At 48.0% G+C, this 25,381-nt stretch overlaps 1 long non-coding RNA gene across 1 annotated transcript; it reads left to right on the forward strand.

Annotated features, from left to right (window-relative positions):
- The first annotated feature begins 531 nt into the window (after window positions 1-531).
- LOC309866008 lies at window positions 532-17,226 on the forward strand. The gene is made up of 4 exons (XR_014312367.1): window positions 532-1,882; window positions 2,657-2,738; window positions 7,299-7,501; window positions 15,548-17,226. It is a non-coding gene; the product is annotated as an uncharacterized lncRNA (long non-coding RNA).
- Window positions 17,227-25,381: the final 8,155 nt, after the last annotated feature.

Here is a 25,381-nt window from a genome sequence, read left to right on the forward strand (position 1 = left end):
TGGCCGCCTTCTCCCCCACCGCCTGCGCCCACGCCCTCCCCCGCGGGGCCGTGGCAGTGCCACCACCGGCCTCTTTAAGCCCCTTTGAAGCCGGCAGAGCCCCGCGCCGCGGGAGGCCCCGCCGCTATGCCAGCTATGCCAGCTATGTCCCTACCGCCGCCGGCCACCACTGCTCCCCATTAATACTGGCTAATCTGGCTAATAAATAAACTCCCCTCCCAGCCTCCGCCCCCCACTGGCTCCTCCCCGCCCCCCAAGAATTGATTTCAGGGCTCAGGTAAAACATGCGTCTCCATTCCCTCTGCCGTCTTTCTGTCTCCTTTTTTTTTTTTTTTTTTCTTTCGCCCTCCTAGATCTATTGCCCTACTCTGACGGAATTTGGGGAGTCTCTGCCTCGCGCTTTGCATCTTCATCTCTTTCAGTCCACCTGCGCGCGCGGAGCGGGCCACATGCAGGGACACCACTCAATGCCCCGGGAAGATCCATGGGACCCAAGAGCGCCCCCTGGAAGCCAGGGGAGGTGCAGGTTACGCCTCCCCCTGGCCACGCCCTCCCGTCCCCGCGGAAGTGGGGCGCCTGGCAAGCAGCCCCGGGACAGGTGACTCCGCGCCAGGGGAAGGCGATGGCGCCTCCCGCGGCAGAAGTCTTTTCTCCACGGCCTCTGCCGCCCCCTGCGTCCCCACCCAGGCTTCGGAGAGTCTGACTCAGAGCCGAGCTCGCATCGCTTCACCTCCTACCACGCACTCGGAGCGCGCGGAGAAATTACAGGATTGCAGGGGCACGGCTAATGCGCTCTAATTACCCACCGCCGCTCTTCTCCGCGGCGCTCTGCTGCGCTGGGCCAACGCATCCTAATTAGGCCGCCCCTCCCCGGTCCCAGAACCCGTCCCCTGTCCCCAGTCCTCAGGAGCGCGCGCGTTGGCTTTGTCCGACGCCTCCTGTCGCCTTCCTAAACTGCCCCAGAAGAGAGCCCTGAGACCCCACCTGTGATGGAGAGAGGGAAGGAGCAGGACTTGGGAGATCCGAGCCTCCCTCCCGTGAGCCAATAGCCCTGAGTTGTCTGTCCGTAAGAGTGGGGAGGAGGTAGGACCCGTTTCGTTGACAAGGACACTGAGGTCCGTGGAAAGTAACTGCCCAGTTAAGGGCACCACGGCAAGAGTATCCCCATTTTGGACTTGAGGCACAGAAAATTGAAGGCTGTCGCTGGGAAGGCCACCCAGCCAGAACTCCCAGCTCGGCTTATTTCAGGGCTTACGACCCACCCCACAGGCTTCTTCCTCTGACAGGGAAATTACCCTCCCACCAGGAAAGGTGATACCCCCATCGCAGACCTGGAACCCCCCTGGGAGGCCGGAAGGTCCACCAGCTGTGGCCTGTGGGTCAGAAGGGAGCTAGTGAGGAGGGGCTATAAAGTCTTGCCTCCCAGGAAGGGTGGGAGAGGCCCAGAGACCCAGAAGCCAGGCCCTGTGGCCGGGCAGCAGGAGGAGCAACTTGGCTGTCAGCTTCTTTATCCAAACCAGGCTCCCTTTCCTCTTTCAGGAATTTTTTCCTGATGTCCAGGGGGTTGCAGATGCGTGGCCTTGGGCCAGGTTTAATCTTTAGTGAGGTTTTGTTTGGCCGGCAATGAGTATGTGTTTGGGGGGGGGGGGGGTTGTTTGTTTTTATTGAATATGAGAGCTGACAGTGTGAGCTGTCTGATTGCCCTCCCCAGTGTCAAAGGTCAGTGTGGTTAGACTAGTCCCCAAAGGCATTTGGGTTTGAGACCCCTGATTGAGACCAGTCTACTTGGCCTTGCCTTTAACCTTTCCTCAGGAGCCAGGATTTTTGTCTGCACTAATGCCACCCCCTGGAAGTCTGCACCTTTCTTGGTAAGCCTGCCCAGGTAAGTGACCCTGGGAGCCCTTCTTTAGACTTCCCACATGCGGTGGTTGGGGAGCTGCACATGCCTCTGGAAAATCCTCTTGTACCCCATTTTTTTTTCATCTTCAGTTTCAATCAGCGCCTTGGGTGTGCCTTCCTCAGCAGGGATGACAACTGCTTTTCTGCCATGAAACTAAAGTTTCCTTGAGGGCAGGATATTAGATCTCTCCCTTTAGTCTAGGATCTTACTGAGGGCTAGGGAACTGGGTTGTGGAGGTAGCACCCTCCATCACAGGAAGCTCCCCTAGGGCAGGGCGGTTTCCCCCCTCAGACTAGGGCTCCCTGAGGGCAGGGCTGTGTCTCCCCTCAAACTGGGGCTCCCTGAGAGCAAGGCTGTATCTCCCCCTCAGCCTGGAGCTCCTTGAAGGCATTGGGTTCTCTTCTGAGATGGGGCCTTTGCACCCCACTCCAGCCCTCTGGCTCTGGCAACACCCAGGCATTCCTCCCAGGACACCGTTGGTCACGCTTTGATGAATGAAACCTACTAAGAATAACTCAGTCCTTGTAGTTTCTAAAGGACAGAGGTGTGGAGTGAGGGAGGAGCTGGTGACTTTGGGGGTTGGGGGGGGATGGACGCACTCATTCATCCAACAACATTTTCCCAGGTGCCCATCTGGACCCTGAGGGGAGACACAGTGAGTGCCACAGGGCCCCCTACTGTGCCCTTTCTGCTGTTGTCAGTAGGGGGGTGTCCACCGGACCCCTGAGACTGAAATCCCCATTCTCTTCTTCACAGCTTTCCCACCCCAGAAGTCATCACCTGAAAGCTACCCAGCCCAGTCCATGCCTGGCACAAGCTCCCTCTGCTTGGAACTCAGGTATTTGGAAACAGAGGCTGCTTCCAGTGGGTCATGGGCTGTGGAGTGGGGGAGGACCACTGAGCAGGCTTCCTCCTCTTATGGACACCTGTCAGAGTGACCATGGGAGAATGTAGAAGCAGTCTCAACCTGGCAGGAGGGCCTTTGGTGCTTTGAGTGGGGAAGTGGGTGCGAGTGACCCAAAGGATGAATCCCTGTCCCTTGCTCCCTCTCCACACTTCCTCATCCTGCCCCTTCCCACTTCAAGCCCTCAAGCCTCCAGTTAAGAATCAAACCACCTTTCCAGGGGTGCCTGGGCAGCTCAGTTGGTTAAGCACCTGCCTTTGACTTGAGTCATGATTCCAGGATCCTAAGATTAAGCCCAATATTGGGCTCCCTGCTTGGCGGAGAGCCTGCTTCTCCCTCTCCCTCTGCCTGCCATTCTAGTACTTGGGCTCTTTCCCTATCTCTCTGTCAAATAAATAAATAAAATTAAAAAAAAAAAAAAAAGAAGAAAGAGTTGAGCCACTTTTCCAATGCAACTCTTCTTGCAGGCCCTTCATAGGGGGCCCGTGGAGTGGGGAGGTTGTGACCTTAACCCACTTCTCTGGATGGGCCTTCCTGGCACCCCACCCCCAACTGCCACCTCCTGAGAGGGATATTTCAGCCTGGTCTTGGCAAGAACGTCAGCCTATGAGCCAGATGGCCTTGTATGGTACCAGCACTGCCACTGATCCCACTGTGACCTTGAGAAGCCCTACGCTCCTCTGGACCTCAGTTTCCCCATATGTAAAAGGACTTTTGTCCAGTTTCCCTGGTTTTTAAACCTTTCTTTTTCCACCCTAAGTAATGGATCCTTCTGTTTAAATAGTAACTTAAGTGGCATCTCCACTAGTAACACAGAAAATGTTTGGAGTTCTATGGTCAAAATAGGAGTGGGGGCCCAGAACCCCAGTCCATCTCACACACACACACACACACACACACACAGATCAGCTCCAGAGCACTCCAGAGAGCATACCTCATAAACCTCTGAACCCTGAAATCCTTCCCTTGCAAGCATTCTGGGGTCCTCCCATGGCTGAGAGCTCTTGAACTGGGCTCTGAGCATGAAGCAGTGATTGTGGGCCTTCCGGGTATAGGGAGCAAGGGCCCCGGGGTAACAGGGCAAGGAGCTCTAACAGATAGGGGGCATTCTCTCAACACTGGGTAAGTCCGGTGAGGCTGGGCAGGAGCCTGGGTCCAAAGCAGGAACTATCAAATGCTCACCACCCTCATTACCCACCCCTGTCACACCCCAGCCAGAAGTCATGGGGCTTCTCTGGTGCTGGGCCCCTCAGCTGGAGGGAGGATAGGATGAGTGGAGACAGAGAGGGCCCTTCCCCAGTAGGATGGGCAGCATTACGGCAGGAGCTTCTGCAGCTATTTTCTGGAATCCCTCTCACTATATCTAGGACGAGGAGAATGGCCGGGGTTGGGGGCCTGGTAAGGGCCCTGAAGTGGCTGAGCTGTAGGGGGCTGGGCACCAGAAAACCCAACTGGGATTTTGTACCCCACTGCAGGAGATCCAGGGAACCCCCCAGCACCACTGAGGCTGCGGGTGCGAGAATTTGGTGCCAATGGGGAAGGCAGGTGGGAGAGGGCCCATCAGGCATTGGTAAGAGGAGGGCCAGGGGCGCCTGGGTGGCTCAGTGGGTTAAAGCCTCTGCCTTTGGCTCGGGTCATGATCTCAGGGTCCTGGAATCGAGCCCCACATCAGGCTCTCTTCTCATCGGGGAGCCTGCTTTCTCCTCTCTCTCTGCCTGCCTCTCTGCCTACTTGTGATCTTTGTCTGTCAAAAAAATAAATAAAATCTTTAAAAAGAAAAAAAAAAAAGAGGAAGGTCAGATGAGGAGGGGAGTGGGTGCCATAGAGGGAAGAAAGATGGCGCCAAAAAGAAGCAGGACTGGGCCTGGGGTCCCAACACAGGGCAGCAGGGCAGGTCCCTCCAGAATGGAAGAACTGCCAAAGTACCCAGCCCCTCCTCGCCAACAGATAGACCATGCTCAGCAGTGCTGAGAAAGGCTTGTGTTCAGCCCAGCCACCCAGGGTCGCCAGGCAAAGGAGTGCAGTCCCCTCACTGACACCCCCAGGCACACCTGCCCAGCCCCAGAGAGACCAATTTTCCCAATTTAGGGAACCTTACCATCCTCTATCCCAAACACCCACACACTGGCATTTGTCCCCTGGAGACTTCACTGCTTTGGCCTTGGAAACTCCTGGATCTCTGTTTTGCCCCAGGCACAGCTCCGGGCACTGGGGTTTCAGGAGCGGAAAAATCAGCCAGTCTCTGCCCTCATGGTACTCACATTCTAGGGAGCAATGACCGCTGAGCAACAAATCAGAAAAGATGAACGTTCAGGGCACCTGAGTGGCTCAGTTGGTTAAGCGACTGCCTTTGGCTCAGGTCATGATTCCGGGGTCTTGGGATCGAGTCCCACATTGGGCTCCCCCTGCTCTGTGGGGAGCCTATTTCTCCCTCTTCTGCCTGCTACTCCCCATCTTGTGCTCTCTCTGTGTGTTAAATAAATAAATAAAATCTTAAAAGAAAGAAAGAAAAGACAAAAGTTCAGGTTGTGGTAAGACTACAGGAGGGGAGAGTGTTGGGGTGGCTGGGGCAGTTTCAGATGGCATCGTCTAAGACCATCTTCAGGGGGAGGTGACATTTGAAGGGCGACCTGAACTCTGAGAAGCCAGTCAGGCTTCAGAACGAAAAGAAATACAAAAATGTACAATATTTTTAAATAGAAAAGAATAGGAATCCACAAACATTGAAGGGCAGGGAAGTGAGGGGCCTCTTTTGGGGCCTCTGCTGTGTGTCCGGCCCGTCAGTAGGATAATCATGTGCGCTATCTCCCACCGCCCGCTTCAGAACCCTGTGTGTCCAAACAGTATTATTTTCATTTTACAGATAAGAAATATGAAGCCCAGAGAAGTTACTGTTTCATTTGTCTAATAGGATATATTGAGTTTTAGCCTCCGACACCATAATAAATACCACAGGGGCCCTGCCCTGTCAGGGCCTCTAGTCTGTGAAAACACAGAGGTGGATCGGGGAGGGCTTCCTAAAGAAGACCATGTCTCAGCTGAGTCTGAAAAGAGGAGGAAGTGAGGAGAGGGGCCAGGGGGGCTAGCACCAGGGGCAGGGTGACCTGTAGACAGGAGTAAAGGACTGGATGGTGTGGGGGGGGGGTCTTGCCCACTTGCCGGGTCAGCTCCCTGAGGGTCTAGGGTGGTGAGTGAGGAACCTGTAGGTAGACAAGGGCAGGAGGGTAAACGGGACTACCTGGTAGGGCTATTAGACAAGGCAGGCCTGGTGGGACCTCTTTCAAGGCTGTGATGACCTGGCTACCCCCCAAGGGGCTGTGTCTCGCAAGGGACACAATTACTAATGGCAAAAGATGGCTGCGAGCCAACAGCAAGGCCTGGTTGGACAACACACTCCACACCCACAGACCCAGACAGATATGGACATGCCACACGCGTGCGCACATGCAGCTCGCCCACTCCTTGGGCTGTATTGACGAGGGCTGCGGAAAGGCACAGGACAGGGGGTCAGAGATCACAGGACAGTGTGGCTCCATCCAAGTGTAGGCCTCAGGCCCTAAGCACCTCTTTCTGGAGCCAGGGTGGTTGATGCTCCAAACCCTCCCCTCCCAAGCTCTCAAGCCCCTTGCCTTCCCTGTCACCCCCTCCCCCGTACACTCCGAGATCTCACCTGCCAGTACCTTGTCCAGGATGGGCTGACAGGATGTTCAAACTCCCTGCCGGTCACATTCACGGGGCATACATCCCTGCACACCACAGCCAGCAGCAGAATCTAGACTCAGAACAGACCCTGCTGGACTGGAACAAACAGGCCACGTCAGAGATGAGAGTTTGTACCCCAACACAAGGTCTCCAACACAAGGTCAGATGTCAAACAGCTCAGACACAGGCTGGGGAGGCCCACACGTAAGATCGATTTGGGGGATCATTCCTGGGAGGGGACTTGTCCCTTAGGGAGCAATGAATATGCAGATCTGAGCTGTGCTAATGGAAGGAGAGCAGCCAGCTAGAAGAGAGGGGGCAGCCCCCAGGCTCCGAGCTGGCCAGACTGTTCAGGAGCCATGGGTCCAGACCTGGAGATCTCCCCCTGAAGGGGATGCTGACAGAGTGACAGGGTGGGGAGGGATCTAGAAACTCCATCATAGGAGGAACTACCACAAGGATGTTTAGCCCCCAAAACAAAAGACTCTGGCATCTGGGAGGTCCCTGCTCTAGCCATAACCTTTGCCTACTGGCAACTTTCTTGTGCCTAGTTAAGCTACAGCTCTACTTCCTCAGAGAAGCCTTTTCTGACCTCTCTGGCAATTATGTCCCACGGTTATATGCTCTGTCTGCCACCCAGCCCTGGTCTTGGGGTAGCACTTACCAGAAGTAGCTTTACCTATGTGAGTGTTCTCTTTGTGCTGTCTCCCTAAGAAACTGTAAGCAGTGTGAGGTTAAGGGCCCTATGTACTATTGCTTACTATTGTTTTCCTTGTATCTGGCCCATTGTAGGAGCTCCATAAACATCCAAAGAGGGAAAAAAGAGGTGCCTTGAACGGTCCGAGGGCTGCCGTATGTAGGTTCTCCAGGGCCAGAGGGAGCAGGAGCACCAGCACCAGCAGAAGGTCAGCCTAGGGAGTCAGATTTCAGATCATCAATAGTAAGGTTTTAGAAGTCAGATGGTCACAGTGTGGACCAGGCTGCCTCAGAAGACGGTGAGTTTCTCTGGATGAGTTTAAGTAGAACCAGGAAGAGCACTTATGTGGAGCTGTTATGTGAATGAATGAATGAATGAATGAATGAATGAGGATGATTACTACCGAGTATTCATACATGAGTAGGAGGTTGCTGACAGCTGACCTGTGTCTCAGAATTGCATCGGAGTCAGACCCCAGGAGGACAAAGAGCCATGGACCCCGAGACGCCTGCCACACACACACTTACAGAAAAGCACACTCCTAATCCATCCAGCAACACCGAACGTGTCGTGCTGGATAACATTTACAGCAGGGCGAGGACGGAGGTGTCTTGGGAGCAGCTCCATCCTGATTCGCCTCTCACTCTTCCCAAAAAGATCACCCCCTTTGGGCTACTTTCCCTGGGGATGACCCCTTGGCATCAATCTGTCCTGAGGTCAATGCTCCTGTGGCAGCTTCCTCCTCGGGGCTGGGGATGGGATTGAGAAGGAAGAACTTGGCACCTGGTGTCACCTCTGGCCTGCAAAGGGTGGGGTGGGCGGGGCTGGTGCCCTGGGTCTGAGCTCCCCCCAGCATGTTCGGAAGCCTGAGATGTAGGTCCAGTGCATGCTCATGATCCCTCCCCTCCCTCACCGCTCTTCCCCAGCAGCTGCTCTGTGACCTTGCCGCGGAGGAATTGTAGTGTTACCTGCCTCTATCCCACCCCTGGCTCAGAGAAGGATGGTGAGCAACACAGGGGCCAGGGCTGACAGAGCTGAGATAGAAAGTGGTGTTCTGCTCAGGGGGACAGAGATGGAGCATTTTCTAGCCAGACTGTGGTAGCATCTAGACAGGGACTGGGAAGAACGCGCCCTGGGGCCCCTGAGGCTGGGACCAGGTTGGACTTATGTTCTGTCCGTGCTCTGGGCCTGCCCTGTCTCCAGCAGCCCTGCTGTGGCCAGTGACCCGTCAGTGACTCACAGCCAGCTGTGGACACAGAGGGGAGAAAGTGGCCCCAGCTGAGCTCATGTGCTCGCAATTAGCCCTCTATGCTTCCTCACCAGGGATAGCCTCCCAGCTTCCGCGCACGCACGTCCCAGGCTCCCTTTCGCAACCGCAACGTGCCTCTTGCTGCTTATTTTAGCCTGATGAAGCCTCTTGAAATGTCAGAGCTGGAACCAAGTTGGGATCATGCATGTCAATCCTTCCATTCAACCAGGAGGAAAACGGATATTCAGGAGAGTAAGGGATGTGTTTCAGGGCACATAGCTAATTTGCTGAAATTCCACGGCAGGCTTTGGGGACCCAAATCCAGGTATCCTTAACTCAGAGGGAGCAGTCCACTTCAGCCAGCCCCTGACCACACTTCTGGAACCTCGGAGCCAACATGCCCAGATTTGAACTCTGACTTGCCCTTTATCAGCCGTGCGACTACAGGCATAAGTCTGCCTCCTCATCTGTAAAATGAAGCTAACAATGGTACCTACCTCCCAGACTGGTGTGAGGAGCCAATGCGTTAACCTAGCCGAATTGCTGAGACCAGTGCCAGACACCTGACATGAACTCATGTTAAAGTATGTTAGCTAGCATGCTTAGGTGCACAGTGGAGTTACCAAACCTCGGTCCTTGGTGTGGAAAGTTCAAAGATTAGGTTTTATTGGTTTGCCTGAGAGCAAGCAGATTCCAGGAGGCCAGCTGTATAACCAGGCTTGTGGCAAAACCATGTATGGTTTCCTGCTGAGGCCAGGTGTTGCTGCCAGAAGGAGCAGACGGGGCCCAGAAGCTGCTGGCCTCCCACTCTGGCAGCCGCCACCTGAGATCCCAAGATCGCAGACATCACAGCAAGGGCCAGTGGAGAGTCTCAGGGCAGCTCAAGCTGGAAGAATGTGGAGAAATGCCCTTTTGAAGGCAAGGATGAGCCTCTGCTCATCTGCAAAACAGGGGAAAGCGGAGCCTCTAATGTGCAGGGTGGTCGCAGGCATGAGCTCAGGGGTGGGAGGGTACTCTATCCAGCATTATCCTCACCTGCCCTCCTCCTTCCTGCCCCTCACCTGCTTGAGGCCAGTCGTCTCAACTCAGAGCAGCATCTCCTGGACTGCGCTGAATAAATATTAACAAATTCTTCTCCTGCCACGTTCCTCCTTTGCTAGTCACCAAGGCTCTGGCAACTCACACCAGGGGAACTATGGTCCCAGGACATGTACAAGATCCGGGTGGTCTCATTCCAGCCCCGGAGATGCTTGTGGGATGGATGACTCGGTGAATTAGTGAGTGGAGCAATTCCCAGAACCTCCCAAAAACTCACCCTGAGCTTTCAACATTGGGCAACATTCTGGTTGCCCCAGAGCCCCAGCCACAAACAACTCTGAGGAATGGCTGCTCTTCAGTTGTGTCATCCCTCATCAGTGCTCATCTCTCCTGAACACAGCAATCTTTCTTGGCCCCCTCCCTCCACCACTGGCAAGACTGGACAACTAGGTGTGTTTGCAACCTCCTCCAGCAACAGTGCTGGAGGTCACAGCCATCCTATTGCCCATAACCACTGCCCACAAGCCTGATGGTCAGTCTTGAGCCCTGTCCTGCTCTCCGAGTCACAGCAGTCCCCCATCCACCTCACCAGCCTCCTGAGACAGCCTGCATAAGAAAATTGACTTTTCAGCTTGCTCTTGCAACTCCTCTGATCACTCATGGTGCTCTCCAAGTCTTAGCCCTTGCTCTGCTGGCCCCAGCTGGTCCCTACTCATGGATGTGGGTGGCCCTTTCCTCACCAGGAACATCACCTACTCTCTGGTCTCCTCTCCATCAGGGCAGACTGAAACTCCACAGGTTGGGAAGTCAGCCAGAACCAGCTGGGAGTTTGTGCCCCTTTGAAGACTGCGACACTGAATACTAGTTCTGTCCTCAGATACCAGGTGATGGTTTGGTTCCAGCTTTTTCCCCATCACCTACCGTTCAGGCCTCTGGATGGTACAGAAAGCTGTAGGGCCACTAGTGGTCCCTACAGACCAACCAGAGGATTCTAAGAATATCCAAACTGGCAGATCCTGAGGCACCACCCAGTCTAGTGAAGATACTCCTAGAGCATTTGAAAACATGTTAGTCTTTTTTATTGTAACAATGATGAAAGGTGGTCTGGCAGTGGATGCCATGGGCCAGGGATGCTAAATATCCCAAAATGCACAAGGCAGTTTACACAATGAAGAATTACACTCCTCTGTCCATTGATAGATGAATGGATAAAGAATGCGTGAGATATGAATGTAAATGGGCTAAATGTCCCACTCAAAAGACACAGGGTATCAGATTGGATAAAAAAGCAATAACCATCAATATGCTGTCTGCAACAGGCTCATTTTAGACCCAAAGACACCTCCAGATGTAAAGTGAGGGGATAGAAAACCATTTATCATGTTAATGAACATCAAAAGAAAGCTGGGGTGTCAATCCTATGTCAGACAAATTAGATTTTAAATGAAAGACTGTAATAAGAGATGAGGAAGGACACTATATCATAATTACAGGGTCTATACAACAAGAAGATCTAACGTTTATGCCCCTAATGTGGGAGCAGCCAATTATATAAGCCAATTAATAACAAAATCAAAGAAACACTTCAATAATGCTACAATAATAGTGGGGAACTTAAACACCCTCTGCACTGCAATGGGCAGATCATCTAAGCAGAAGACCAATAAGGAAATAAGGGCTTTGAATGACACACTAGACCAGATGGACTTCACGGATATATTCAGAACATTGCATCCCAAAGCAAGAGAATACATATTCTTCTCGAGGGCACATGGACCATTCTCCAGAACAGATCACATCCTGGGTCACAAATCAGGTCTCTACAGGAACCAGAAGATTGGGATCATTCCCTGCATATTTTCAGACCACAATGCTTTGAAACTGGAACTCAGTCACAAGAGGAAAACTGGAAAGAACTCAAATACATGGAGCTAAAAGTGCCCTACTGAAGAATGAATGGGTCAACCAAAAAATTAAAGAAGAATTTTAAAAATTCATGGAAACAAATGAAAATGAAAACACAACTCTTCAAAATCTTTGGGATGCAGCAAAGACAGTCCTCAAAGAGAAGTATATAGCACTATAAACCTTTCTCAAGAAAGAAGAATGGTCTCAAATACACAACCTAGCCCTATACCTAAAGGTGTTGGAGAAAGAACAGCAGATAAAGCCTAAACCCAACAGGAGAAGAGATCAGAAATCAATGAAATAGAAACCAAAGGAACAGTAGAACAGATCAATGAAACTAGGAGCTGGTTCTTTGAAATAATTAATAAGATTGATAAACCCCTGGCCAGACTTCTCAAAAAGAAAAGAGAAAGGACTCAAATCAAGAGGACTCAAAAATCAAGAATGAAAAAGGGGAGATCACAACCAACACTGAAAAAATACAAGCAATTATAAGAATGAATTATGAGCAACTGTATGCCGACAAATTAGGCAATCTGGAAGGAATGGATGCATTCCAAGAGATGTATAAACTACCAAAACTGAAACAGGAAGCAATAGAAAACCCAAACAAACCCATAACCAACAAGGAAATTGAAGCAGTAATCAAAAATCTCTGAAGAAACAAGAGCCCAGGGCCAGCTGGCTTCACAGAGGAATTCTACCAAACATTTAAAGAAGGATTAATACCTATTCTTCTGAAGCTGTTTCAAAATAATCAAAATGGAAGGAAAACTTCCAAACTCTTTTTATAAGGCCAGAATTACCTTGATCCCAAAACCAGACAAAAACCTCACCACAAAGAATTACAAACCAATATCACTGAGGAACATGGATGTGAAAATTCTCACCAAAATACTAGCCAATAGGATCCAACAGTACATTAAAAGGATTATTCACCATGACAAGTGGAATTTATTCCTGAACTGCAAGGTTGGTTCAACATCCGCGAATCAATCAATGTGATACATAAATAAAAGAAACAACAAGAACCATATGGTCCTCTCAAGAGATGCAGAAAAAACACTGACAAAGTATAGTATCCTTTCCTGATTAAAACTCTCCACAGTGTAGGGATGGAGGGACATACTTCAATATCATAAAGGCATCTATGAAAAACCCACAATGAATATCATTCTCAATGGGGAAAAACTGAGAACTTATCCCCTAAGGTCAGGAACATGGTAGGGCTGACCACTATTACCACTGCTGTTCAACATAGTACTAAAAGTCCTAGCCTCAGCAATCAGAGAACAGAAAGAAACAAAAGGCACCCGAACTGGTAAAGAAGAACTTGAACTCTCACTCTTTGCAGATGATATGACACTCTATGTGGAAAACCCAAAAAACTCCACCCAATATTGTTAGAACTCATACAGGAATTCAGCAAAGTGGCAGGATATAAAAACAAATGCACAGAAATCAGTTGCAGTTCTATACACCAACAGCAAGACAGAAGAAAGAGAAATTAAGGAGTCTATCCCATTTATAATTGCACCCCAAACCATAAGATAACTAGGAATAAACCTAACCAAAGAGGTAAAGGACCTGTACTCAGAAAATATAGAATACTCATGAAAGAAATTGAGGAAGATACAAAGAAATTGAAAAATGTTCCATGCTCATGGGTTGGAAAACCAAATATTGTGAAAATGTCTATGCTACCTAGAGCAATCTATACATTCGGTGCAATCGCTATCAAAATACCATCAACTTTTTTCATAGAACTGGAACAAATAATCCCAAAATTTGTATGGAACCAGAAAAGACTCTGAATAGCCAGAGGATGTTGAAAGAGAAAATCAAAGCTGGTGGCATCACAATTCGAGACTTCAAATTCTATTACAAAGTTGTAATCATCAAGACTGTATGGTGCTAGCACAAAAACAGACACATAGATCAATGGAACAAAATAGAGAACCCAGAAATGGACCCTCAACTCCATGGTCAACTAATATTCAACAAAGCAGGAAAGAATGTCCAATGGAAAAGAGACAGTCTCTTCAACAAATGATGTTTGAAAAATTGGACATCCACATGCAGAAGAATGAAATTGGACCACTTCCTTACACCATACACAAAAATAGACTCAAAATGGATGAAAGACCTAAATGTGAGACAGGGACCCATCAAAATCCTGGAGAACACAGGCAGCAACCTCTTCAACCTCAGCCACAGCAACTTCTTCCTAGATACTCCAAAGGCAAGGGAAACAAAGGCAAAATGAGCTACTGGGACTTCATCAAGATCAAAAGCTTTTGCACAGCAAAGGAAACTGAGGATAAAACCAAAAGACAACCAACAGAATGGGAGAAGATATTTGCAAATGACATGTCAGATAAAGGGCTAGTATCCAAAATCTATAAAGAACTTATCAAACTCAACACCCAAAGAACAAATAATCCAATCAAGAAATGAGCAGAGAACATGAACAGACATTTTTGCAAAGAAGACATCCAGATGGCCAAGAGACACATGAAAAAGTGCTCCACATCACTTGGCATCAGGGAAATACAAATCAAAACCACAGTGAGATACCACCTCACACCAGTCAGAATGGTTAAAATTAACAAGTCAGGAAACAACAGGTGTTGGCGAGGATGCAGAGAAAGGGGAACCCACTTACACTGTTGGTAGGAATGCAAATTGGTGCAGCCACTCTGGAAAACAGTATGGAGGTTCCTCAAAAAGTTGAAAATAGAGCTACCCTATGACCCAGCAATTGCACTACTGGGTATTTACCCCAAAGATATAAATGTAGTGATCTGAAGGGGCACCCACACCCCAATGTTTATAGCAGCAGTGTTCACAATAGCCAAACTTTGGAAAGAGCCCAAATGTCCATCAACAGATGACTGGATAAAGAAGATACTATATATATATATATGAATACTATGCAGCCATAAAAAACCAAAATTTGCCATTTGCAACAACGTGAATGGAGGGTATTATGCTAAGCGAAATAAGTCAATCAGAGAAAGACAATTATCATATCATCTCACTGATATGTGGAATTTAAGAAACAAAACAGAGGCGGGGCGCCTGGGTGGCTGAGTGGGTTAAGCCGCTGCCTTCGGCTCAGGTCACGATCTCAGGGTCCTGGGATCGAGTCCCGCATCGGGCTCTCTGCTCAGTGGGGAGCCTGCTTCCCCCCTTCTCTCTCTGCCTGCCTCTCTGCCTACTTGTGACCTCTGTCTGTCAAATAAATAAATAAATAAATAAATAAGAAACAAAACAGAGGATTATAGGGGAAGAGACCTAAATAAATAAATAAATAAAACAAGACAAAACCAGAGAGGGAGACAAACTGAGAGACTCTTAATCATAGGAAACAAACTCAGGGTTGCTGGAAGGATAGGGGGAGGGGTGGGAGGATAGGGTGAATGGGTGATGGACATTGGGGAGGGTATGTGTTGTAATGAGCTCTGGTATCATATAAGACTGATGAATCACAGACCTGTACCCCTGAAGCAAATAATACATTATATATTAATTAATTGAATTTAAATAAGAAAAATAAATCTCATACAAGAAAAAAAGATACATATATAAAAAGAACACATGAGAGAGAGAGAGATGATGAAATACTATTCAGCCATAAAAAAGACCTAAATGTGACCTAAATGAAATTTTGCCATCTGCCATGACATGGGTGGAGCTAGCAAATGTAATACCAAAAGAAATAAGTCAGTCGGGAAAAGACAAATACCATACAATCTCACTCATCTGTGGAATTTAAGGAACAAAACAAGTGAGCAAAGAAAAAAGAGAGAGAGAGATAAGCCAAGAAACAGACTCTTAACTATAGAGAACAAACTGATGGTTACCAAAGGGGAGGTGGGGTGGGGGAAATAGATAATGGGGATGAAGGAGAGCACTTTTGATGAGCACCGTGTGTTGTACAGAAGTGTTGAATAACTACATTGTACACCTGAAACTCATATAACTCTGTTTGTTCACTCTATTGGAAATAAAATAAAGAATTGGACCCCATTCTTCCTTGGAGAAACACAGATTCTAGATGGAAGTACTTACTGTGCAGTTGTAGTAACTATGAGCCAAACAGGGTAAGGGACTGACCCCAAATTACACAACACATTTGTCTTACAGGTAACCCAATGAGGAGGACCTAGGAATTTTGTTCTTGAGGATTTCATATCGTCTGTTCTTAAAATCCACCAGCAGTCACCAAGTTTGAGGCACTATGGGAAAATCGCAAAGACTAATGTGAGACATCAGGAAGGCTTCACAGTGCTGTCATTTGAACTGAGCCTTGAAGGATGGCTCATGGACTTGTGACTCACATAATAGGCAATGGTAGAGCATGAGGACTATTGCCCACAAGTGAAGGTGGCTGAGAAATGAGCACAGGCTTTGGAAAGAAAGCAGAGGAGAATGGGGAGTGACCGGAAAAGTGAACTGGAGCTAGATCACAGTGGACTTCCCATGCCAAGCTGAGTACTGGAATTTTCTGTTGTTGGCAATGGAAAGCCACTGAAGATACTGGAGTAGAAAGTATGCAAAGATGAGCTCTGTGCCTAACAGGAAGGTTACTGAGGCTGCCTGTGGAGAAGCAATGGGAGGGAAAATATGGGGGCAGAAAACCACTGTCACAACAGTCCAAGTGAAAGATACACATGATGTCATGGATAAGGACAGGTCAAGAAGATGGGATGAAGGAATGGAAACCACCTTAGAGCCAAGCAACATTGCAGGGGTTGATAATGTTTTTATTAAAACAAGGAATATTATTTCAGTGTGAGTTTCCCTAGAAGTAGACCCTAAGAAAACTATTTGGATATACTTCATTTGGAAGGTGATCTTAAGAAATAACAGGAGAGAAGTAGGGAATTCAAGCAGGAAAGTGAAGATAGAAAAAAAAAAGATGGGGGGAATTATATCAAGTCAGTTATCCCTGTGGGCAATCGAAGGTCAATCTTGCTGGAGGTCTCTGGGAAGACATTGGAAAAATGCACATCTCTGAGTTTCCTTGAAGAGCAAAGGAGTAGGAGCTATTTCTCATCTGGCTCACACCAGCCATTGTTTGAGGGTTGCTCCCGGGAGCACTTGCCTCTGACCTTTTGGAAAGTCCTACATGCAGGCGCAGGCTCGGGTATAAAAGTTTCAGGTGCAGGATGCCTGGGTGGCTCAGTCAGTTGATCGTCTGCCTTTGGCTCGGGTCATGATTCCAGGGTCCTGGGATGGAGTCCCACATCAGTCTCCTTGCTCAGTCAAGAACCTGCTCCTCCCTCTGCCTTCTGCTTCCCCTGTTCATGCTCTTTCTCCCTCTACCTCTCTCTCTGACAAATAAATAAATAAATTTAAATAAAATAAAAATAAAAAAATAAAAGTTTCTGCTGGTTACAGTTGGAAGCTACCAGGTAGCTATGTGGAAAAACAAAAACAATGAGTACCTGGAAGATGAGGCAAAGCTCTGATAGTATCTGCCACACACATTCTTTGCATATAAGACAAGTAATTTAGCCAAGATGGCTCCATATCCAGAAACAATTCCACAAGTGAACCAGATATTTCTGAGAGCGGGCCCTAACAGCTGAAATACCCAGCTTCTGTGACCCCGGAAAGGCAGAGAAGGAATCTGGAGTACAATAATATGGTTCTGTCAATTTTTTCTTTGTATGTTTTGATGCCAAGTTATTAGGTGCATGCAAATATAAAATTGTATCTTCCTAGTGAATTGTATCATTGTGAAGTATCTCTATATCTAGTAATGCTTTAAAACCTATTATTTAATATGGCTCTAATAAAGTTTTGTTTTGTTAGTCTTATATGTTATACCTTTTCTCATTCTTTACCATTCTTTCTATAGTTTAGTTACAGCTACATAAACAGTGTATAGTTGAATTTTGGGTCTTATCCAAAATAAGTCTGAAAATCTGAAAAATTTTGCATTTTAAATGGGAAATTTTAGTCATTTGACATATAATAATATAATTTTTATATTTGGGCTTAAATCTGCCACCTTACTAAGTGCTTTCTATATGTCCTACCTAATCTATATTGCTTCTTCTCTCCTTTCTTTGCCTCCTGCTAGAATTATTTTATTCAGCTATCCTCCTCTATTAATTTAGAAGTTATTCACCCTTTTACACTTTTTAGAAGTTACTCAAAGAGTACAGCATGCCTTCTTAACAAATCCTAATATTAAATGATTTTTTTACTCTTTTCCCCCAAAATATAGGGAAGGACCTTAGGACCTTAACTCCCCTTAAACACTATTATATTATTATTTTTCTATACAGCCAATATTATTTTACATGTATCCACATGTTTACCATTTTCAATGGTCTCCATTCCTTTCTGTCTCTCTAACTTTTCATTTGGGATTATTTCCTTCTGCTTCAAAAATATCCTATTAATGTGGGTCTGCTGGTGATTAATTCCCTCAGTTTTTATTAGTCTAAAAATGTATATATTTCATTTTCCCTCTTGAATAATCCAGAGGGGTGTTGAATAATAAGTTGGCTGTTGTTTTCTTTCAGCCCTCTGAAGAATTCTATTGTCTTCTGGCTTCCCTTGTTTCCACTGAGAAATTGACACTATATCTAATTATTGCCCCCTTGAAGCTAATCTGTGTTTTTGTCTGTTTTCAAGTTCTTCTCCTTATCTTGGATTTTCAGCTTTTATTTCTGCTCTAATAGAAAACATGTGCTTTTTAGTCTTACTCTCATAGGTGTAGATTTCTTTTGATTTATTCTGATTTAGATAATTAAGGGAGGAGCCTAGGGCTTATTGAATATATGGATTGATGTCTTTCATCAGTTTTTTGAAAGATCTCACCCACCATCCCCTTGTATATTGCTTCTGCTCTATTCCTTTAAACTTTCTATTTCCTATGGTCTTTTAGACTGTCCTCTATATTTTCCATCCTTTTACCTTTCTGTGGTTCATTCTGGATATTTTCTTTTCTCATCCAGCTTCTAATTAACTAATTCTTCATTCAGTTTTGTCTAACATGCTGCTAAACCTATGTTTGTAATTCTCAGTGTCAGGTGTTTGAATTTTCAATCTAGAGTTTCCATTTAGAAAAAAACAGTTTCAATTCTCAGCCAAAATTCTGAATCCTGTCTTTTATTTCCTTAGTCATGCTAAGTACTGTATTTTAAAATAAATTTAAATCTGCATGCATAACTTCAACATCTAGAGAGGAGGCTATATACTTTTTTTATATACTTGCTCATATGTCCTGTCTCATTATATATCTGATTTTTCTATTTTAGTTCTGTTTTTATGGGGTTTTTTGTTTTGTTTTGTTTAACCAGTATACCCTGGACACTGTAGGTACAAAATCATTTGTAGAAATGATCTAACACCAGGATGGTATCTTCTTCCGGAGAGGATTTACAGTAGCCTGAAGGCACTGGCAACACTGGATCACCTTAATCCAATTTCAGGAACTGAGATGAGTCAAAGCAGAGCTTCAGCCCCTGGGAGAACCTGTCTACTTCATCCTAAGTCCTCAAGTGCAGTCCTTTGGGGTCCCAGCCCAAAGCAAGAGAGTTCAGCAAGTACTCTTCTTGATAAGCCTTATCTCTTTCCCTGGGACACCCTTAAGAGTCCCGATCATTCTTTCTACCTCAGTCCCCTCCAAATCTTAGCCCAACAATTCCCCACTACCTTATTTATATTATCAGCCTCAGAATCTTCAGTTTGTTGTTGTTTTGTTTTCATTTTGTTTTTTACAAGACCAGTGCTCTAACCCCTGAGCTATAGGGCCTCATTTTGTTTTTTAATATACAGCATTTCTAGTCGCCCTCAGCAGGAAGGTGAATCTGTAGTACCTGGTCTGCTATTTCTGAAAGCAGTCACAATGATGTGTTTCTACGACATTGCAACAGTGTTAAGAAGGTGTTTGTTTTGGTTTAAACCAACAGCTTCTTCAAACAGACTAACATGTTATGGACTATCATAACAGAGTTTATTTTTCTGAAGTAAAAAAAAAAATCCAATATTTATACAGTTGATTGGCTTTAAGACCAAAGAGGGTTAATCAAGAACAAAGTTAAATGATGAGCTGGTGTCAGGTTTTGGAAATAAAATGAGGTTCAGTGTTCAAGTTTAAAGAGCCACAATGAGGGAGACGGCTGGACTGGTGAATGGGTGTAAATTTATACAAAGGGATAAAGAGTCAAAAGCTTGATCTGGGTTGATAGACTGGGGAGAGGGCAGATAGAGTGGTAAGAGCAGAATGAGTTCAGCACTGAATGGCCTTCCTCTAACAAGCTCAAGATCCCATTAGAAAAGGCCTGTCCGTGGCCAGAGGTGGGATTCTAGCTGGATGACCTGAGACACCAGAGAAATGGACTTGGGAGCTGCTTGTGCTCGACTGGACTTGGAACAAGGAGGGCTAACTGAGCCCAGGGAGTGTACAGAGAGGGGCATCTGCCAGCCCAGCATGTAGGGCAGAGGGAGGCAGAATGAATTCCAGGAGGTGGGGAGGTATACCCTGTGGGTCCTGAAGGCCCTGACAGGAGGCTCTCTTGAAGCCTGGGGGTTATAGGGCTCATTTTCCCTGTAAGATTGAGGCTGAGATGTGGGGGAGGCTCTGCTGACTGTGAAAGCAGTTTTCGCAGAGTGTCGGGAACCCAGAGGCTACTGGGAAGGGGTTAGGGAGCGAGTGGGAGGCCAGGAAGCAGAGGCAGTGTGTATAAACTTCTTTTTTAGAATGTGTGTCACTCTGAAGGAAGAACTGTGATGGTGATTAAGGGAGGAGCCAGTGGGAACTAGTGGAGGAAATCTGTGGGCAGAAAGGAAAGAGCCAGGGCGGATGGACACCAAAGAATCCCCGGAGAAGGGGGGACAAGCCCTGAACTCCACCAATAGTTCTCATTATTCCCATTTTCCAGATGAGGAAAGTGAGACGCAGAGAAGCTTGACTTGCCACATGCCTGCTAGAGAGAGACAGGCCTGGGGTGGGCCCAGTGTGCCAGGTTAATAAGCCCACCCCTCAGCCCACCTCCCCCCACCCCATCATGATTTCAGGACATCCATGACCATGACCACCCCCGTCACCACCACACTGCCACCGTCATCACACCCACCACGGCCTCCCCCACCGTGACCACCACCGTCACTATCCCACCACAATAATTAGGCTCACCCATACAAGATTTCCTGGGCTGGACACATGCACTTTCGGTCTTTGGGGTCTCCTATTCTGAGAACATGCAAGCAATAAAATAAACTAGACAAGACAGTCAGCCAAAGTCTTTTGATCATATGGCCGCTCCGGGCTATGCCAGTCCTGTAATCAGATAGCCTGCGTTCCTGGCTTCTTCCTGGAGGAGAGGGCATGTCAAAAACTGGTTTTCCTCTTATTCATCTTTTCCTAGGGCAAGGCCTGTGGGCCTCCTCCATCACCCTTTCTCACCCTACCCCAAATCCTCCATTCATTGTCTCTGAGCTGGGACAATTAAACAGATTTTTCTGAGGAAAAGTCCTTAGGGAAGGGAGTGTGTGCAGAGGGATTAGGGCTGGGCTGAGGCCCAGTTATTTTTGGTCCTCCTCCGAGACTCTTGGCTTCCTGCAGGGACATGTTCCCCACTTATCAGGGCCCCCATCACTCCCCCAACTCACCACATCCATCCTTGGTAAAACCGGGATGGGAAGCCCGGGTTTTACCACAGGTCCCAGACCCTCCCCAGCCCTGCCCACAGTCCCTCTTCCCCAGCCACCACCACCCAGCCCCCCCCACCCCCCCACCCCCCACCCCACCCCCGGGCCTCAGGCCTGCAGAACTGGAGTCTGGGGGTGGAAAGGGAGACAAGGTGGGGAGGAAGCCGGCCTGGGGATCCTCAGAGAAAGTTTCCAGTGCTGAATGTCTTGTTCTGAGCTGTTCTGCCAATTCCCACTCCTCACTAATCCCAGGATTAGAGCAAGTAGAGTCCGGGAATACAGAAGCCAGAGTCTGGGAACCCGGCGCAGTGTGGTGAAGGAAAGAAGGCAGGCTCCTGTTGATACTCCTGCTCAGCTCACCGCCACCCGCTGTGCGGTCCCTGCAGGCCATTGACCTCTCTAAGCTCTACTTCCCCACTTGTCAAATGGTAAGCTCTACTTCCCCACTTGTCAAATGAGGATCATCAAACTTGACCAGGATTAGAGAGGATGTGTGTAACACGGGGTGCTCAGTAAGCAGTGGCTAACTGCCTGGTGCCACCGTGGGAGAAGCGCGGAGGGGCAGCAGGAGTGGGAAAGAACGGGTGTTTCTTGCCCCTGACTCTCGAGCCCTGGGAGGGAGTGTGGTTGAGCAGAGAGAACATGACATTGGCCTGAGTTAGGCTGGGTTGGACCTCTGCTCCTGTGTGTGAGCCGGCAATGGCTCCTCCTCACAGGGCTGCTACTTCCACACTGACTCTCCAGATGCCTTATAGGCCTGCTTCAAGGACTGAGGGAGATTTAACACAGATGTGGGGCTGGCACAGTGTCAGTCGCATCTGCCTGTTTCCCTTTGGCCTCTGTCCGAACCCAGTGAGTCCAGGCCCCTGGTTTCATCCCCTGCCCTCCTCAGAGGGACAGACAAAGAGCCCCAACCATCCCAATCTCACCTAATTCTTCCCCCTCCTCTCCAAAACCATATTCACCTGTCATTTCCCTTGCTCAAGAGCCTACCATAGCTCCCTATGACGAACCACAGGTAAACCAGCCCTCCCAGCCTGGCATTTGAGGCCCCTACACCTCATCTTCTGACCCCATCTTCCTCCCCTGTGTCACCAGACACCCTTGCCCTGTGCTTAATTGGCCCCGGCTGACCTCCGGCTCCCCAACCTGTGCTCACAGGTCTCATCTCCCCCTGACTCCCTCCCCTCTCCTCCCTAGACTTCTGAGCTGGGCCGTCAGCTCATCCGTCTCTGAACTTCAGCGGATATAACAAGTCCCAGAAAACCAAATTTCAAGCAGCAGCCAAGAGGAAGGCTATCAATAATGGGCCATAACATGGTTACAGGGCGGATCAGCTTTGGGAAGAAGCAGGTAATCGAATCTTCCTCTGGTTTCCATCTGTCTCCATCACCCCTGCCTCACCCACGTGACGCCTGGCCCAGACAAGTGGGTCCTGGACTGTAATACGATTCCATTAAAGAGAGCTTGGGTTCTCTGGGGACAAGCAGAAGGTTTTCAGGAGGGTGAGGAGGAGAGGAAAGGACCAGAGTCCAAGGGGGCGAGTATGAGAATAGCACCCATTCCAAGACTGATCTGGAAAAGGTAGTGTGGAAAAATCTTGTCATCTTCAATATTCTTGTTTCTTTTTCTTCCTTTCAAACTTCTCTAATGGCAGTTTTGCCCATAAGAGGCACTTTGATACAGAACTCTCACACAACAGGGTAGAGGGCCTCAGCCCCACATCCTGCACCCCAGCTGCCTGGGGTGATATTTCCACACTGTCCCTGGCCAGATACATGACCTGGGAGGGGCTAGTGAACCTGTCTGTGTCTAAGCTGGCCGTTTATGCAATGCAGGTGGTAGTAGTGATACTTTGCTCCCAACTGACTCTGAGGACTAAGTGAATGGATCCAGGTAAAGCCTTAGAGCAGAGCATCCTGTGGGAAGTCTCCCATCATCTTAACTCTTATGGTTAGGGATGGCTGCTCCTTAGGGGCTGCCTTCAGGAGCCTACCTGTTTACTCATTTACTACCACCCAGAGACTACCTGTTTGCAGAACACTCAGGTCACTCTAGTGGTTAGGATTGCATTAGGCTGCAAATATCAGAAACCTGACTTTACAAGGTTAACCAAGGAGGGCTTATTTTCTTCTCACACTGAGAAGCACGGCAGCAACAGTAGCCAACACTGATGTTATATGTCCATGCTGCCCTCCATAACCCAGTCTCCCTTGCCTTCCCATAGTTTGAGCGTCTGGCTTTTTTTCCCTCATGCTCACAGGATGGCTGCTGGACCTCCAGGCATCACATCCACATCCCAGGCAGGAAAAGAAAAGGGAAGAGTAGCAAATTGCTAAATACTCCCTCCCTTTTAGTCAGGAAAGCCACCTAATCTCCACCTACATCTCATTCACCATAACCATGCCACAGGCCTACCCTAGTGGTGAAGAAGGCTGGAGAGTCTAGCTTTTGCTGGACACAAGGCTGCCCTGAAGAGAACCGGAACTATATAAGGAGGGCGGGAGGATAGGTGTTTGGTGGGCACCTAACACTGTCTGCCACTCAGCTTCCCAGCATGATACATGGTATGGGTGTCTGAAAACCATACTCTGGAAGCACTAAGGCCCCCAGCCCTGGAGATTTTCCAGCGGAGGTTAAATGATTACTTGGCCAAAACATCACGGAGGGAATTGAAGCAACAGAAAGACACTGAGAGCTCCCTAGATCTTTCTAGCCTTCGGGCTTTGCGGGTGAGTCCCACACCCTTAATTAGGTTTTTGTATACATTTGGTTTAATGCAAAAAATATTGTGAATCAGAGTCCTAGATTCAAGCTTCACTCTTCCCCTTACTGTGTAAACTTTAGCAAAAAGAAAAACAAAAGAAAAATACCAAATGTATTTATTCATCCAAAAAATATTTCCAGTGCCTATTGTTTTCAGTACTACCTTAGAGGCTACAACAGTGAGCCGCACAGACAAAATTTCCCACCCTCAAAGAGGTGGAGAATTTTAATAGGAGGAGATAATAAACAAAATAAATGAGTTTTATCTTTTTTATATATTTGATAGATAGTGATGGGAGCCAGGGAGAAAAGTAAAGTGGAAATGGGAGGCACCATCATTTTACAAGGGGGCGGGGCAGGGAGTGGTCAGAGAAGCCTTCACTGAAGATTTGACCTAAGACCTGAGGGTCTTAGGGGGTGGGGGCACCTGGGTGGCTCAGTGGGTTAAAGCCTCTGCCTTCAGCTCAGGTCATGATCCCAGGGTCCTGGCATCGAGCCCCGCATCGGGCTCTCTGCTCCACGGGGAGCTTACTTGCTCCTTTCTCTCTCCCTTTGTCTGCCTCTCTGCCTACTTGTGATCTCTGTCAAATAAATAAATAAAATCTTTAAAAAAGAAAAAAGACCTGAGGGGGTGAAGGAGCTTGCCATGTGGACATCTGGGGAAGGTATTCCAGGCACAGGGGATAGGGGGAACAATGGCTCAAGATGGGTATTTGACTAGAATGTTTGAGAAACAACCAGAAGTCTCAAGGGGCCAGATTCAGTAGGCAGCAGACTCCTCTTCTGGAAGGAAGAGAAGAGGAGATCAGAGAGGCAATGGCAGGGGTCGGTTAAGGTTTTACCAGCCACTATAAGGATATTGGCTTTTACTGAGGGAGAAGGGGCCCACCAATGGGTTTTGAACAGGTTTATCTTTTAACAGGATCGCTGTGGCTGGTGTTAAGAATAGACTAAGTTGGTTGGGGAGCAAGAGACTGGTTGGGAGGCAATGACCCAGCTGAGACAAGATGGCGGCTTGCAGTGTGTGGTGAAGGTGGAGCTGGTGAGGAGGGATGGGATTATGGATATATTGTGAAGTTAGAGCTCTTAGGATTTCTCAAGGACTGCACAAAGTTTCAAGAGGAAGAGAGATGTCAAGGGTGACTACCAGATTCTTTGGTCTGGAGAATTTAGAAGAAGGATTTGTCCTGACTAGAATGGGGCAGACTGTGGGAAAAGCAGGTGGATGTTATTCCCACTGGACACCCAGATGGAAGGGATGAGCAGGCAATCTGACTCCACAAATCTGGAGTGCAGGGAAGGCTTGGGCCTAAAGTATAAATGAAGGAGTTAAGCATACAAATAGTATTTACCAAAAGAATGAGCACAGATTAAAAAGAGAAGACAAATGAGGATTGAGTCTGGGGGCTGTCGCTGGTTAGAAGTCAGAGAGGTAAGAAAGAACCAACCAAGGAGACAGAAGGCACAGCTAGAGAAGTGGAGGGAGAACCAGCAGAGTGAGGTAGCCATGACCCCACAACTGCCTCAAGAAATAGAGGGAGG

Source organism: Mustela nivalis (assembly GCF_964662115.1).
Source record: "Mustela nivalis genome assembly, chromosome: 5".
Taxonomy (NCBI): domain Eukaryota; kingdom Metazoa; phylum Chordata; class Mammalia; order Carnivora; family Mustelidae; genus Mustela; species Mustela nivalis.